The sequence below is a fragment of the Macrosteles quadrilineatus genome, unplaced genomic scaffold (genome assembly GCF_028750875.1).
Source record: "Macrosteles quadrilineatus isolate MER2022 unplaced genomic scaffold, UCM_ALF_1.0 Scaffold_9__3_contigs__length_116548681, whole genome shotgun sequence".
NCBI lineage: Eukaryota > Metazoa > Arthropoda > Insecta > Hemiptera > Cicadellidae > Macrosteles > Macrosteles quadrilineatus.
In genome coordinates, this window is record NW_026542602.1 from 23,846,131 (window position 1) to 23,862,874 (window position 16,744).

Genomic DNA, 16,744 nt, shown 5'->3' on the forward strand with positions numbered 1-16,744 from the left:
AAATGCAGCAATTAATGTCGCCGACCAGACGTTCGACCAGCCAGTGTTTCCTATACCCTATTAACCTAAGTAGGCTTCAAGGTCGTCGATAAATGGAAATACTGTAGATCACTAGACGGACTCCTGTACACCGATAAGAGGGAAAGCCGCGCACCGCCAAATGTTACCTCTACTTTAACCATAACAAAAATAATTAAATATAGACTGTCAACCTTGCTGTAATTACCATGGTTACCATAGGTTCTGGCGCACACCGCTTGGAGCGCCGCGTAGTTACGTAGCGCGTACATACATGGTGCTCCCAGTGTTGTGTCTATGGTAACCGCAGCACAGCTGACGGTCTTTATTTAGCCCTTTTTGTCTATGCTTTAACACATGTTGCTCAAAACATTTACCAACCTTAATACCAAACAAAACATAATACCAACCTCCTCCATGCACGCAGAAAAATACTTTTTCACAAACAATCACACCATCATTACGATTTCTACTTTCTTTGTTCATAAACACGTTATAACCATCCATACTCACATTCCCACTTGATTCATCCACCCAAGACTCAGTTAAAGCAATTATATCAAATTGATATACATAACTATCTAAAATAATAATCAGCTCGTCTATATTTTTAGTATAACTTCAAATAATTAGACTAAGAACCGTTTAACTATTTTTAAAATCTTCATTAAACTCGACTGAAAAAATTAAATGTTGATATGTCTTCAAATTATTTGTAAATAGCCTGGCAAATAGTCGAAAAAATAATAAAAACTGTAGGTAACAAAAGGTCATATATTTAATGGACATAATTCAAATTATTGATTGATTAATTCAAAATATGTTACGTTGACCATATAATACTTAGGCGAAAGACGCGCCGACCTTATATCACACAAGTTTTGTCGTACCTGTCACGTAATACACAGATTTCTATATAACTAATTATAATAAAGACATACAATAATAACAATATAGATGTATAACCTTTACTCGTGTATTCAGAATGGTATATGGCTACGGAAAAAGAGCCGTTACCGTTCACAATTTTAACTTTTGCTAAGATTTTCTAGTTTTATAAATTTACAGTTTATTTCAATGTTTTTTTTTTATTTTAATTAAAAGTACTAGGTGAGACCCGTCAAAATTGACGTTAAATATTCAATTAAAATAGTTTAACTATCAATCAATGATAAATAGCTTTTTTTGTTGGTCATGCTTCTGCAGCGTGCTTTAGATACATTCGATCACAATAGTCAACCACTAAAATGAAAGCTGGTATTTAACTAAACGTTTTTGATAAAAAAAATATAGTATAACGTGATTAGAATTGAGCAAATATGTCTAAAATTAAACTCCATATTCGAGAACTAAATAATTTTATGTTTTGTAATTCAGTACCGGTAATTCAACATCTTTACTGTTTAGGATAAATTTGTCACTTAAAAATTGCCGTTTTATCATAATCAATAAGTTAGACAAAACAAAGCATATTAGCGTCTAAAAGATTTTAGGAGTTGGTATCACTGGGTAGTGTTAAGCCTGCAAGTAGTGATATGGTGAAAAACAATAAAATTGGAGTGAGGTAGTGATATACTGCAATCTGAGTGCTAGGTAGTGTTATCCCGGCTTCCAAGTGTTTGAAATGCAGGCATAACGCTACCAAACTTTGCTACCTCGCGGGGAGTAATATCCTGCAATCCAATGCGGTAGGTAGTGTTATCCTGCAGTCTATAAAGATATATATATATATATATATATATATACATAGATAACAAATTTTAACGAATGGTGTTTTTGGCCTCTGGGGACATCAAAATTAAAAAGTAAATCGGTCCCGGGCCTAGGTCTTACCGTGCCACCTACGGTAATAGCTACTTCCCTATAGAGAAATTCGCTAAAAGAATGTGTGGTTGTGTGAGTTAGTTACAATATGCGCTAGTGACTAAAACACTATTTTCAACTTTATTTTTTTTTTTTTGCTGGCTAAATTGATGAGTCGTAACAGTTGCTATAGCTCACAAGTCATTCCACTAGTTTTAATTGGTAAAAAAGATTGTGTATTCGACAGAAATCAGTATTTTAGATCAGCACAATCTGCCAGTACCTCACATCAACTATGACAATTTTGGTTAAAAAAACAGGCGACATCTTTAACATGGGTATGGAACGTTTAGTTGTATTAATAGTCAAAACTACTAACTAGAAAGAAAATGAATGTTCAAGGGTCCTTACAGATACCTTCTTGTCGAGCCCGTAGGCGATGGCTGCCGCAGTGGGCTCGTTGATGATCCTGAGCACGTTGAGCCCAGCGATTGCCCCCGAGTCCTTGGTGGCCTGACGCTAAGAGTCGTTGAAGTAGGCAGGAACTGTGATGACAGCGTTGGTCACTGTCTTGCCCAGGTAGGCTTCAGCTGTCTCCTTCATCTTGGTGAGCACCATAGATGACAACTGGAAACACGATCAGCAGGGATGAGTAACACTAGCATGGCAGTTATTTGTACCAAATATGAGTCTATAAGCTAACTGTGCAAGTTAACTATACGTTAGGTTAGAATCTCCAATAAAACTACATTACTAGATTCCTAAGTGTATAATGAAGATTAACTTTTCATCGCTAAATTCTGATTCTTTGATAAGCAAATTTCTAATTAAAAAGGCAATTGAATTGTTGGCAAGACCACCACAACAAGACTTAAGACCAGAATTCCATCTAGGATCCCCCTGAATTTGATCAATGATTCAATCCAATTCAATTTGCTATTAGGCCTACATGAAAGTCACCCATATAATTTTTGTTCAAATTCACATAATTTATGTCCGATATCTGCATAAATAACTATAGTTCCTGAATTAAAAACAGCCTATTTAACTTTAAATCTCAAAAAGCCGAATACCATTCATCATTTCCAGCCTTTGAATGTTTTAACCCCATCTTTCAATTTACCTATTCTATTCATTGCATGGAATGACAGTGTATATCTTCCAAGGACACTTCTCCCTATTTTAGTATTAATTCTTTAACAAATCTGCAAACTCATTTCAGTTAGGGTTCCATGGTTTTAATTCTTCACAAATATTGGAGTAGACATAGGATTACTATTTACCTCCATGTTATATATTTTTAGTAAAAAATATTTGGAACAAGTTATTAAGTTGAATCCCTACGGTTTTATTATGGAATTTAATTTATCCTGTAACAGTTTGTTTTAAATTGAAAAAGTGAATTACAAACCTCTTCAGGGTAGAAAGTCTTGTCCTCTCCCTTGTAAGAAACTTTGATCTTGGGCTTGGTGTTGTCATTGATGACTTCGAATGGCCAGTGCTTCATGTCGGACTGGACTGTGTGGTCATCAAACTTGCAACCGATTAACCTCTTGGCATCTGTAAAACATCACATTTGTCATGTATTAAGAAATATGAAATCAAATACAAGTTACCTTCTATTTCATGGAATCATTGTGAATCAGCCAACATTCTTTGTATAGAAATAATTGTCAAAATACTGAGTTGAAATTAGATTGAGTGCCTGTTGGTTATTTAGAGAAAATGCTGGAAAATTGCAAGAAAAAATTACAACTAACGACTCTAGCATAAAAAAAAAATTAAATAGAGTTCATTACTTTGTCAGACTACCTAAATGGACCAAAATTTGAATTGAATTGAATTTATTACATTCTATCGATGACTATTCCCATCTCTTACACATCGATTCCCCAATAGAATGGTTGTAAGACTACTAGTTATAACTTATCTTTTCACAAACTTTCATTCATCTAAAGTTTTTTTTATTTTTAATTCTGGAACTAAATTATATACTTACCTAACTCTTGGTCGCAAGGGGATTCCATGCCCAGGGAATTTGATAGGTATGCAAAATATTTCCATATAGTCCGCAATGATTAAATTTATTGAATTTTGAATTTATTGAATTTTGAATTTATTGAATTTTGAATTTAGTCTCTGCGATGGACCTCCCCCTGGTAGGATGGAGTAAACATAATTGACCTAACAGTCAATTATGTTTACTCCATGCTCCCAAGGGAGGGGCCACGGCAGCTCGCGTGCCTCTTTAGGCGAGTAGATCGGGGGGGGAATCAAAGTTAAAGTGAAGTTATCTGAAGTAAGTAGAAAATAAAGATCGACAAAGTCGGACGCGGTACCTATCAAATTCCCTGTGTCACGGAAGTAACGTTTGATAGCAGAGAAAAACATCTTTATCATGGGGCAAGATGAAATGAAGTGATAATTATTTCTATGGTTACTGTTAAATTGTTCAATTTAATACGAAATTACTTTTTAAATCACCTAGGTAAATATACTTTGCAATAACAAAAGGTAAAGACAAAACTCAATTGGAAGTATTTTCTTGTTCAAAACATGAGTTTCTGGTTAAACAATAATGGCCATAACTTAAATCTGCCCAAGACTAAAATATTATAATTTTCCGCTTCATCAAATTATTGATCTAAAGAATTCAGTTCCTGACACCTTCATTGCCCTTCCTGTCTAAAACTGTAGATTTTTTCGGGACTTAAACATTTGAGATAATTTAAATGGAATGACAACTGTGACCATTTATATAATAAATTGAAAGTTATAATTTTAATCTCTGAATTATTATACAACTTGCGATGAAAAAATAGAGATATTATAGCCCAGTCAAATTAAACAAAAAATTGCCATTAGGGTGAAAAAATTCCCGGAGAGTTGGAAGTTTCATTAAACGTTCCTTTTGTTTATTAGATTGAATAAAATAAAAAGTCCTGATGAGTGGGGGTCGAGCTTGGCTAAGGGAAGGGCTCTGAATGTGACTTTTTTTTAGTTTTTCGCTTATATATTGGAAACTGTAAGTAATATTGAAAAGTGTTAAATACAAAAGTTAAAGCTGACAAAATTGCCTACAAAAAAGACTTTATGCATTTTTTCGTAGGACTTGACCGTTTAAAGCTAAAGGATAAAGAAAATAACAGTATATTAAAATCGTGTTTTATTTGCATTTAAAAGTTATGTATATACGTTTTTAAAGTTAACGTCACTTAAAATAATGTTAATGATTACAATCACGGATAATATCACTTAAACTAGGGGATCCAGGGTTTCTTCAGGGTCATCCTCATTCACGGAATCGTCGTCTACTGGAGGGCCATTGGTGCACGCTCCCTCGCAGTTTCCGCACAATGTTGAGCAGTGGATACCCGCTTTACGGCACCCACAACGTGTTCCACAACCTTTTGTACAATTGCAAAAAATTGTTTTGAGGATAGCGGCTGGAGCAGCAGGATCTAGGGTAGTAAGGGGTTGTAGCTGTCCTTCAGTGCCCGTTGTCCAACCCCAATCAGTTGGTGGTAGTTTATTTCCCAGCCATTCTTGCACTTGTAAATATACTCTATAGGAGTGTTGCTGGGCAGAGCCTTTCGTTGGTGGCAGAGACGGGAGGTCTGCCTTCAGCCTAGTGGTGGATTTGATGAAAGCGATGTATCGGTGTCTGTCCAGATCTTTTTCTCGGGATTTGTACATCGCTAGGATCATCCGCTCGCCGGCTGTCGAGACTTCCTTTTGCGTCGAAGTCGGGCTGTAAAATATGTTGGAGATGGTATCAAGACTATTATCCCTACTAAACAATTTCACAATTGATGATTTGCCTTTTCTGAAAAACGACGAGGTGGTATCACACCCACTAAACCCATGAATGAACAATATGCTTCTGGCAAAGTCACATTTCTGTAATTCAACGGAGGAATAACATCTGCTTTCTACTTTACCTTTTCCTGGTTTGAAGAAGATAATTCCTTGCTCGAGTGGAGCTAGTCCAATCAGCAGGACCAGCAAATCTACATCCTCTCCAACGATAGCAACATGATCACTGAATGCTCTTTTTTCTACTGCACATCGTACAATTGTTGTATCAGCATCAGCCTCAGCCTGTCTGACTTCAATACCCTCTGAGGTCATTTTCTGGGAAAGCATCTTAATAAACCTGGTCTTATTTTTTTCATTACAAAGAAAGTTTTCTTGCTCTACTGTCACTGTCATGTCTTCAGTGAAATCGATGTCGACTGATACGGTCTTGGTGGTGGCTCGTCGTTGTTGTTCGGCATGTTTTGTGCTGTTGACAGTATCCGAGTAACCATCAAACACAACAGTACAGAATTCGCCATAGTGTTTCTTTATGTACGTCACATATTGGTTTATTACAACTGAGAAAGTTGAGCCTATGCCCCACTTAACGCGATGTAACAAGAATCCACCATCAATCACATTAATGTAGAGCTTAAGGTCTGGAATTACCTGGTGAACATGGAAAAAGTCATACAAAGAGGACTTATTTGTCTTTCTCATCCCTCTTTCATCGAACAGAGCTAAGGGGAAAGGTGCCAGCTCGTAGCGCAGAAGGTCCTCTAGATCCTCGTCGTTTTTCTTCGAAACTGCAACTCGTTGGAATATGAGAAGTGGATCCACCACATGCACTACGTTATTGATTTTGATAGTGCTACTCATTGAGGCCAATGATAAGACTTTGTCTTTTCGAGCCTGTTTCAATTCACCAAAATTTTGTCCTATCATCTTCTTCATAGTGTTTTTGCCTACTTCAAGTGCTTTGTGGCAGTTAACATCGCCGCTTGCAACTACACCTGTTGTCAAAGATACTAGTGCTGATGATTCTGGGAAGGGTGGGTGCTGCAAAAACCACTGAAAGAGCTTCTTTCTATCCTCCTCATCTCTTGCTTTTCGAGACATTCGATGGTCCACATGTTGCTCCCCTGTCGAAAAATGTAAGCCAGCAAAGTCTTCTAGTGCAGAGCAAATTGAAGTTGACGTTGCTGCACCACCAACCCACTTTGCTAATACGGCATCAGTTATCCCTCGGCCACTTGTCAGTCCTCCATGGGTTTTCATGCTGCGCATTAAAGTGAGCTCTATTGTCATATCAGTCCAATTACCAGATCCAGGTGAATCTGATCTGCTCACTGCAAAGCTTCTGGTAAAATCTTGGAAGTTGTGGGGGTGAGTATTGGAAAGAGTACGCATATCCTGAAGATATAAATGAGCACATTTCGCATACTGCAGGTGGCCACTTGCATGAAAGAATGGTATGATTTGCTGAACTGAGCACAGATGCAAATCCCAGTTGCCTGAACGTTCTGCTTCAATGAACTGCTTCATTAGGGATACCATGTGAAAATACTGAACCCATAGGGCAGCAGTGGGTCCGCAATCTTCAAAAGATGACAGTGCATTCTTCATTTTTGCTTGTAGGAGGCTCAATTGAACATTTTGCTTAATCACATCTTGTGTGAGTGTATCTTCTTTGAGTTTTGCCAACAGTTTAGTAATTTCAATCTTCTGTTCATCTGAGACTTCCAGACTGTTCAGAATAACTTCGGCCAAGACAGTCTGTACCAGCAGGTGTCCTCGTACTGCTCTGCTAAAGGCATGGCCAGTTAGCATTTTATCGACTGAAGTTGCTGCAAAAACAGTACACAACGCTTCTTTGAGACCACTTCCAGCCATGATATGGCCAATGCATCCCAAGTATGACATTAAAAGGTGGAATCCACCCAATCTTACAACAACTGATTTCATGTGAGGGTCTTCTTGGCAGGATGACACAATTTCACGGGCCTTAACATATAGTGGTTGGTCAAAAGTGACATAGCAAGTCTTTATTCCCTGTTGTTGGCATTGTTTTGCAGCATATTTTAGTGCTGTGTAAATTGTGTTCTTGTCACTAGGTTGTGCATTTATAAATGGTAGTGGCAGTACAGCACTCTTCTCTGGATGTTCTGAATCATATAGTCCACGCATATAACCCTTCCACTCGGGAATTTCCTCAGTTCTGAGCCACTTACCACAAAACCATAACACATCTGATAGTTCAGGAAAAGGAAAGTCTGGAACAGGGTAGCAATCGCTCATATCCTCAACAACAATAGCATTCAGTCCAGTTTTACCAATGTTTTCATATATCTCCAGTGGGATGACTCCTAATGTTCCAGTGGCTTGAGCTGAGGGGGATTTTTTCATCTTCTCTATCATCAGTGCAGGAGGAAGTTTATGTGCTGGGGTGAGGCAACTGATGCCACCCATGCTGTGAAATGTTTTCAGTCCATCCAGTGTGGCAACGTTGTAATCTGCATTATCAAACACATACTGGAGAAATACACCAGGTGGTATGTCTTGTTGGGGAGAGTGAGTGGCAGATATTTCCAACGTTTGAGCATCATTATAAGAGGCACTGAACCCTAAATTTGCTAGCAAGTTAACTAAGCTCTTAGACCCATATTTCCGATGTATAAAAAAGGCTATACCATGCATGATAGGGGATATAAAAGAACGAGGGCGAACTGCACTTATAATTGCATGGGAAAGAGATACTACTTTCCTCTTACTTTTAGTTTTATCTTGGGTCTTTGAACATAGAAGTACTTCCAAGAATGTTAAAAGAGTTAGAGGGACAATCTCATCAACCTGACGAAGAAAACCATCACTTGGGGGGTAATGACTGGTGTCGTACGCTTGGCTCTGTATGTCTTCCTTTATAATTGCAGCTGCTGCTCGAACTACTCTACAGCGTTCCTCTTCTGCATTTCTTCCCCTTGAACTGCTATCATACCACGACGTGTTCAAAATTTTGTCACCAACTTCCTTAAAGCACAGAACAGTCTTGCGGGATGGTAACTGGCTTATAATCAAACGTTCTCCATACCTCTCCTTCAATTTATCTTTTACTGTTTTCACTGACGGCTTTTCCCCAGTAATTGTGTCCATTACTTCAGTTAAAGAATACTGACAGTCATTTCCCATATCAAGAAGACTGTAGATCTCTTCCATAGCAGTTGTCACATAGTCATCTGAAGGACGTCCTCTTTTTTTACCAGTTGAACGTTTTTTTGAAAAAAATGTTTTGCAGCATTTGTCATGGTAAATCGCATGAGCTGCAACCAAATCGTTGACAGTCCCAATTCGTCTTGATACTTGTTCTCCCCATTCATCCCCCCTTTCATTAGCAGCCTTAGATATGTTTTCCTTTATCTCTAAACTGCGCACATCAAAAACCTTCTCACGTTTTTCTACAGGTTTTTTTGTCTGTTTCCGATAATACTCTTCATCAATTACTTCACAACAAAAAACACACTTCTGTTTGAAATTGAATTTTGGTTCACTTGAACGCCGGGAGCTTCCTTGTGAGGTCGTTGGCTTGTTTCTTAAATCAGCAGCAATAGTGTCTGGTCTGGTGTAATTTTTTCTACAAGAATTGTGAACAACTCCGTCGGATTCATTTTTGAATATCTGGCTCTTTCCATCCTGCCTAGAAAAACTGGCTTTTAAGAGTCCTAACATTCCTCTCTTAAGAACCACACTCCTATCACACTCAATAGTTTCATCACAAATCAAACACCTCTCAGCCATTATGAGGTGAGGGTGGAATCACAGTACACTAGAGAAAATAGTCATGAATGCAAAATTTAAGTTGCTAAATAAAAGGAAAATATTTTAACAACTAATTAACATCAATTTTGTCAACAAACTAATTAACAGCTGTTAATAAAATAGCAAAACTGTTCTGAGTTAGGGAAACCATTGCTGCCAACAACGTTTCACAAAATGTATCTATGAATATTATAAAATAATATTATAAATAATATCAATATGTATATAAATAATTCCACATTTTACCTCCTTATTTGTTAAGCTTTAGATTATAATACTATACACATATATTTAATTATTACATGCATATAATTTACAAATGGTTTTGAAAGCATTTAGAACGCTGTTGCATGCAATTTAAGTCAAATTTAAGTTTTCACAACTTATGAAGCTTATTGATCGGATATGGTTGCTCCTAGGAAAAAAGTGCATAAAACCTTTTTTGTAGGGAATTTTGTCAGCTTTAACTTTTGTATTTAACATTTTTCAATATTACTTACCGTTTCCAATATATAAGCGAAAAACTAAAAAAAGTCACATTCAGAGCCCTTCCCTTAGCCAAGCTCGACCCCCACTCATCAGGACTTTTTATTTTATTCAATCTAATAAACAAAAGGAACGTTTAAACCAATTTCCAACTCTCCGGGAATTATTTCACCCAAATAGTCTAATTTAACTGGGCTATTAGAACACAATTTTTATTCCTTATAAATAATGTCCTAGTTTCTTGAGCTGGGCCACACTCTGTATGTGGCTCACTAAACTATGTTCTTTTGGAGAAAAAATTGGCTATAGACCAGGGCATAAAATAACATGTTAACTGGGCGAAGCATGTGTCGCCCAGTGCTGAGATTTTGTCGCCCAGTCGCTATGGGTGGTGCCGGCATATTTTTTTTAATGATGCACATTTTAAATGTATTGGAATTTAAAAAGTCTTCTAGAGCAAAAATTGCACATTGACGATTGAGGAAACACGTTAAAAATCATATTCTGTCATAATTATATCTACAGATAATTACAGATTTTTTAACTCATATACTTATATATAAATTTGTAATTATCATTAAAAATCTTTTATGGTTATGATTTTTACCCGTATGAAAATAAAAAGTGGAAATTTACATTTTAGGTTTTACGTAGATATTTTAAACATGTTTGTGTTCACAAATTGTTTAATGTTTGTAGTACATTAGTACACTTTAGAAATTGGTATGATTTTAGCCCAAGAGGTTGTGAAAGAAGCCTTGGGCTGTTCAAGAATACGCAATTAAGTGAGATTATGGACTATTTACAAGCAAATACAATCGGAAAATTCATGAAAAGGTGCGTACCCCCCCCCCCCCCCAGCAATCGGTAAGTTCGACGCCACTGTCGCCCAGTGGAAATCCCTTAAAATATGCTCTGCTATAGACATCATATCTATATGCTAAATTGGCTGTCGCCAATTTTTTACTAAAAAAGAATGTAGTTATGTGAGCCAGTCACAGAATGCGCTAGTGTCTAAAATTCTATTCTATACCTTATTTTTTGTTGCTGACCAAGTTGATGGGTCATAACAGTTGCTATAGCTCACCATAAATCATTCCCTAAGTTTGGCTTGGTAAAAAGGTTTGTGTACTCCACACTCCACAGAATTTAGTAATATAGATCAGTGCAATCTGTAGGTGGCTCATATCAACTACAAGAATTTTGATGAAAAGCCGGCTACAAATTTAACATGGTGAAGGGTTAGCTACACCTGATCCATATAAATATTACAGTAGCTATCCAAGTCAATGGTTGCAAATAGAGTTGCTTCATGGATACATATAATACATAGATATTTAAAAGTATATTTTACAAAATTTAAGTAACCTGTGGAGAGGACTCCAGCAAAAACCCAGCATTGGCTGTACTTAACAGGTTTCTTGGAGCTGTAAAACTTCTGCAGGATCCGGACACTGCCCACCCACTTGGTGGGAGGAGTTCCTCCGTCAAACTGTGTCCAGTTGCCCATCAAGGCTCCGTTGTCATCGGGTGAGTTGACCTGAGTGTAAATTGGTAACATGAGACCTCTCTAACACCATGTCTCCCATCACACCATTTGATGTCCGCAATAAACCTTTGAACTACATTTGTACACGTCACATATTTCAAATCCTACTTCAAACACGTCATACGTTTAATTCCTTAAATCAAGAAAGTCACTATCTCCTACAGGCTATAGTACCTTTCTTTGACTATTGAAAAAAAATCAATGCTAGTAGTAAAAATTAAAAGTGTGACAATTCAAATAATTTCTACTTTTGAACCGTTAAAAGAAAGCATTGTATTTACAGCTGACTTCATTTAACATTCTGTTATCTACAATCTTTCAAAAATGTTAACATTGTGAAACTATGGAAAACCATGGGGCGTAACTCAAAGGATTAATGTGTTAAACGAAATAAGTATACGTGTTAACCAGGCACAGGCACAGAGCTATCTTAAGTTGATTGGTTTTTACAAAAGGATTTAAACATTCAAGGAACATTATTTGAAGTAACCTCACATCACTGAGTCTTCATTCTTTATTGTAAAATTCACTTTGTTTGTGGCTATATAAAATAAAATAGAGAAGTAAGATTTCATGTACAACGAGCTCAGGAAGCCCGAGAACCAGCAATAATAAGTTGGAAATAACCGGCCGTGCCTTCAACTAGATTTTTCATTCTTATGGAACAGCTAAAGCCAATTTTATTGTTAGTTTTGTCCGGTATTATGTAGATGTCATGTTTCGTTTACAATTTGTTTCTTGTTATTTCAGTAATTTAAAACCTCGTTTAACCAAATAATACCCCCGCTGCAGCAAACCTGCAGACTAAGCGAATTTCTATTTCCCTGAATGGATTTACACTAAAATGTCTCCTTAAAAATATCACATTTATTCCATATTTAAATAGAATCAGTTTAAAACATACTTAGGTTTGCTGCAACAGGGAGGGTAAAAGTGTTTTTTATGTAAAATGTTAATAGTTAGTAAGAAATAAAAACATTTTCCAAATTTGGGCAAAATATGTTTATAAACAAGCAAACTACAACAGTTTACTTATTCTCCATAAGAATAACATGGGAATTTTAAATTTACAATTTTTTGGAATTTTCTCCGTAACCATTAGGCGCATTATAACGCTTCAATATACTAAATTATTTGTTTTTTTAAGCTCTACAAAATAGTTTCAAAAGAAATTGCAAAATGTTATGTTTTTTGGGTAAAAAATGGGAAAAACCCATTTTTACCCCATAAAAGCCCCCATAAACCCCCGTTCCCATGGTCCGATCATGCTGGTTCGCGAACTCGTTCAAATAAACGTAGGTTTACACGTTTGTACCAAATTTCATTAAAATCGGATCATTTTTGCTCGAGTTATCGCGCTAACGGACACACACATATATATATATCTCTAATATATAAAATTCTCGTGTCACAGTGTTTGTCTGCAAACTCCTCCGGAACGACTTCACCGATCGTTATGAAATTTGGTGTGTAAATTCTGTAGGTATGCGAATCGGACATAAACTATTTCCCGTTTCGAAATTCTTAAAAGGGCTCCGCCCCAGTGGCTCTGGAGTTTCCCATGTTAACCTTATGAGAAATGGAATTAATGAATCTTAACAGCTGTTTCAATTAAACAAGTTGGTTCTGTTCTATGATGTTCAATAGCATTAAAGTTACAAGGATTACCAACAGGGTGCAGCACTATTATTTCTTTTACATTTATGACAACAGCTAATTTGCAACCAAAAGGTGAGTGAGCGTAGGGAACGAACTTCAACCTGGAGGCGAGTTAGCGTAGCGAACGAGCTAACCTGAAGGCAAGTGAGCGCAGCGAACGAGCTCCAACCTAAAGGTGAGTGAGCGTAGCGAACGAGCTCCAACCCAAAGGTGAGTGAGCGTAGCGAACGAACTTCAACCTGGAGGCGAGTTAGCGTAGCGAACGAGCTAACCTGAAGGCAAGTGAGCGCAACGAACGAGCTCCAACCTAAAGGTGAGTGAGCGTAGCGAACGAGCTCCAACCCAAAGGTGAGTGAGCGTAGCGAACGAACTTCAACCAGGACGTGATTGAGCGATGCGAACGAGATCATCTTGAAAATTAAACGTAACGGTACTTTCTTTCCATCGGTCTGTCTTAGGGGAAACCTATAACTTAGGCGATACGAAGTTCGCCGGATCAGCTAGTATATATATATATATGAATTTGAACGGATGGTGTTTTTGATCTCTAGGGACCTCAAAACAAAACAAAAATCGGTCCCGGGTCCAGGTCTTACCGTGAGTACTACGGTAATAGCTTATTCCCTATATGGGAAATTCGCTAAAAACTATCTAATCATAAACAATAACTCGTCCACTGGCTATACATAACCAAACAGTGAGACACAAATAATGAGAAACTAACCCTAAAATAATAGAAACAAATTGTAAACAAAACATGACATCAACAGAAAACCGGACAGAACTAACAATAAAATTGGCTTCAGCTGTTCCATAAGGATGGGAAATCTACTAAGGGACTATGTTTTATCTATTATTATTATTATTATTATTATTATTATTTATTTGTCATGAGAGCCGAAGCCCCCTGACTGCATACCCGGTACCTATCCGTTAGGACATACCCGGGCCCCATGATGTAGGCCGAAGCTTACGCATCAACCTTTAGCACATCATGGGCGGATGACTTAAGGTCATCAGGCTCGCCGGCTGCCGAAGCAGACCCTTCGGAAGGAGGGTTGCCCCTCAATCCTAACCAGGGATTCCGGCTGCTTGTTTAAGCGTCACTCCACCTGGGTTCCACTAGGTCAGGACCTAGAGGTCCATGGTAGAGCGCCCCGACGCATTTAGTGCAAGCAACACTCGGGACCTATCTAATCCCTGACAGGCAGAACCCGCCATCAATAGCCAGGAGGAAGGGGACCGTCAGCACGCTGACGGGGGGAACCCCAACCTCCCATTTACACCACTACCCGATCGAGGCCTTACCCATTGCTGGGAAACCAGAGATAACCAGAGCGATAGATCCCCAGATACCCCTGGCGGGCTCGGACCCAGCACCCGATCTACTTCGTTTGCCCGTCAGACCCAACATCACTGCCAGGCCATCAGGGTTTCCCGAAAGGAGGCAGGTATAGAAGTGGGACCCACCCGGATGAACCTATCCACCAGAGGTGGCGACACCCTTGACTCAATTGAGGTTCCGGGAAGAACCCCCCACACTCAAGATAACCATACCGTCCGTGCTCAGAGACAGGGATTGGTTTGCATAAGTGCCTACAAACCGTTGCCCTCACACTGCGGATGTTTTATCTATGCTTCAACCATCCGGCTCGCTAGTCGCTACCCCAGATCGGTCGGTAGCCCATCAATGGAACCCGTTAGGCTCGCCCCTGCCTCTCGCCGAACCCTGCAAAAGAGACAAGAATTTTGCCTTGTCCCACCCGCCCTTCCATCGCTGAATAGACACGGGAAAACTATTTCTGTGCTACGGCCCGCGCAACACCGGATACCGGTATCGTATTAGTTGGCCCTTTTGACTTTGACAACAGTTTTGAAGCGCTGGAGTCTACTAAAACTTTATCTTTTGACGAGGAAGACTCTTAAATGAAAATATTAATAACGGATACATATCTACATACCTACCTGATTTGTTAGTTTCGTTTTAATTTCATGTGTTTATATATTTTTTTCTGTTTTGAATTTCCATTTAGATTTTCAGGAACATGTTATATTATGGCTATGTATTGAACTTAACTCTAATGAATGATTTTTGTATTCTGTGTTAGTTATAGTACTGTTTATGTTTTTATTTCGTATTTTTTTCAAATGGTTTAAAGCTTTAAATTATACCTGCAGTTCTGTCTGGTGATCCATGGATAGTGCAAACGACAAGAGTAGTAGCCTTGGTTGAAAGCTTTTTAATAGCTGTGGAATTTGTGTTTTAGCTAGCATAGCATAGAACATCTGTTCTAGCTTCTAGCTTCTGCTAAGTCTTAAACGTGTCGACATTTTAGATGAGTACGGTAACGCCAAATCCTGAACATATAAATCAACAAATCCTAAATTGACACAAAGACCTATTCAAGTCTTAAATTTAAATTGAAGATTCCACAGCATTTTAGAGTTCCAAGATTTGTCTAGCCCTTCTAAAATGTTAACATTAAAAATTTGGAAATTTGGACGGGAAATAACCAGAGGTGACTAGGCCTACGTGTTACTGTAATTGGGTTATTAGAAATTATAGATAAAACATAGTCTCTTAGCTATTAACCTACAAAATCAGAGCCATATTGCTTCGGTAGTTTAGGTGTGGTTGAAAGAACTGGGCGCTGGGAGGCAAAACGCGATAATTCCTCGGACGATTCGGTAACGGGGATATTCCCCATGAGCCCGGTAGATGCAGGGAGACGTCCGCTCAATTACCCACCCGAACCAGTTTTGTCCGCCTCACCCACGTCCGGGGGAAACACGGCACACCAGGGCCGTATTCCAGGATAAACGTTCGGGATTTTGCTGCGATAGTGAAAGACGATATTAATGTTACCTCGTGGTCATGCGAGATATTTAAGATTTTGGCATGATTGTGCGGAAAAAGATGATGTTTCCGTTACCATCATTAGGGAGATATTCTAAACATCACGAATATACGTACCACGGGAGATATTAGGGGTTTGGTTGCAATCATGGTAGACGATGACAATGTTTCCGTGACTGCGTGAAATATTCACGATTTCGCCTAGGTCACGGAAGACGATGAGGACTCCTCGGAAGATGCCATACCAAGCCCAAAGTGTAAACTTGAGTAGTGGAAATAGGCCTACCTATTTTAATGATTATTGGGAGAGCGGGCACTGGTGAACAAACTTTTGGGGGGCCGCAAGTTCATATCGTGATATATACTACTTATTTTATAATCTAAGTATTTTGACGATTGGAATGCATGTTATATGATGTTAAAAGCAATAAAGACATTTCATTTCATTCATTTCATTTCATATCGCTGCCACTACATAGTTGTGGTTCTCTGATTATTTTCCAGAATGTGGGTCAAAAGGTCCATAATGTAAAATATTCGGATATAGGACAATTCTTATACTTTACTTCTAGTACTGGTGAATTGATATGAATTAAACCATTGACTATGTAAAAAAACACTAATAGTCAATTATTAAATTTCTTTCTATTAGTTTCACGATTCAGTGGCATTGGTACTACTGAATAGTAAACATAATCAATGTCAATAGTGCTACAGTATTTTAATTTTGGCTTCATGGCACTACAATTCGCGCTAGCCAA

At 38.1% G+C, this 16,744-nt stretch overlaps 1 pseudogene; it reads right to left on the reverse strand.

Moving 5' to 3' along the window:
• The window catches only part of LOC129001931 (heat shock 70 kDa protein-like), a 37,169-nt pseudogene extending 21,808 nt beyond the window's left edge, over positions 1 to 15,361 (reverse strand).
• Positions 15,362 to 16,744: the final 1,383 nt, after the last annotated feature.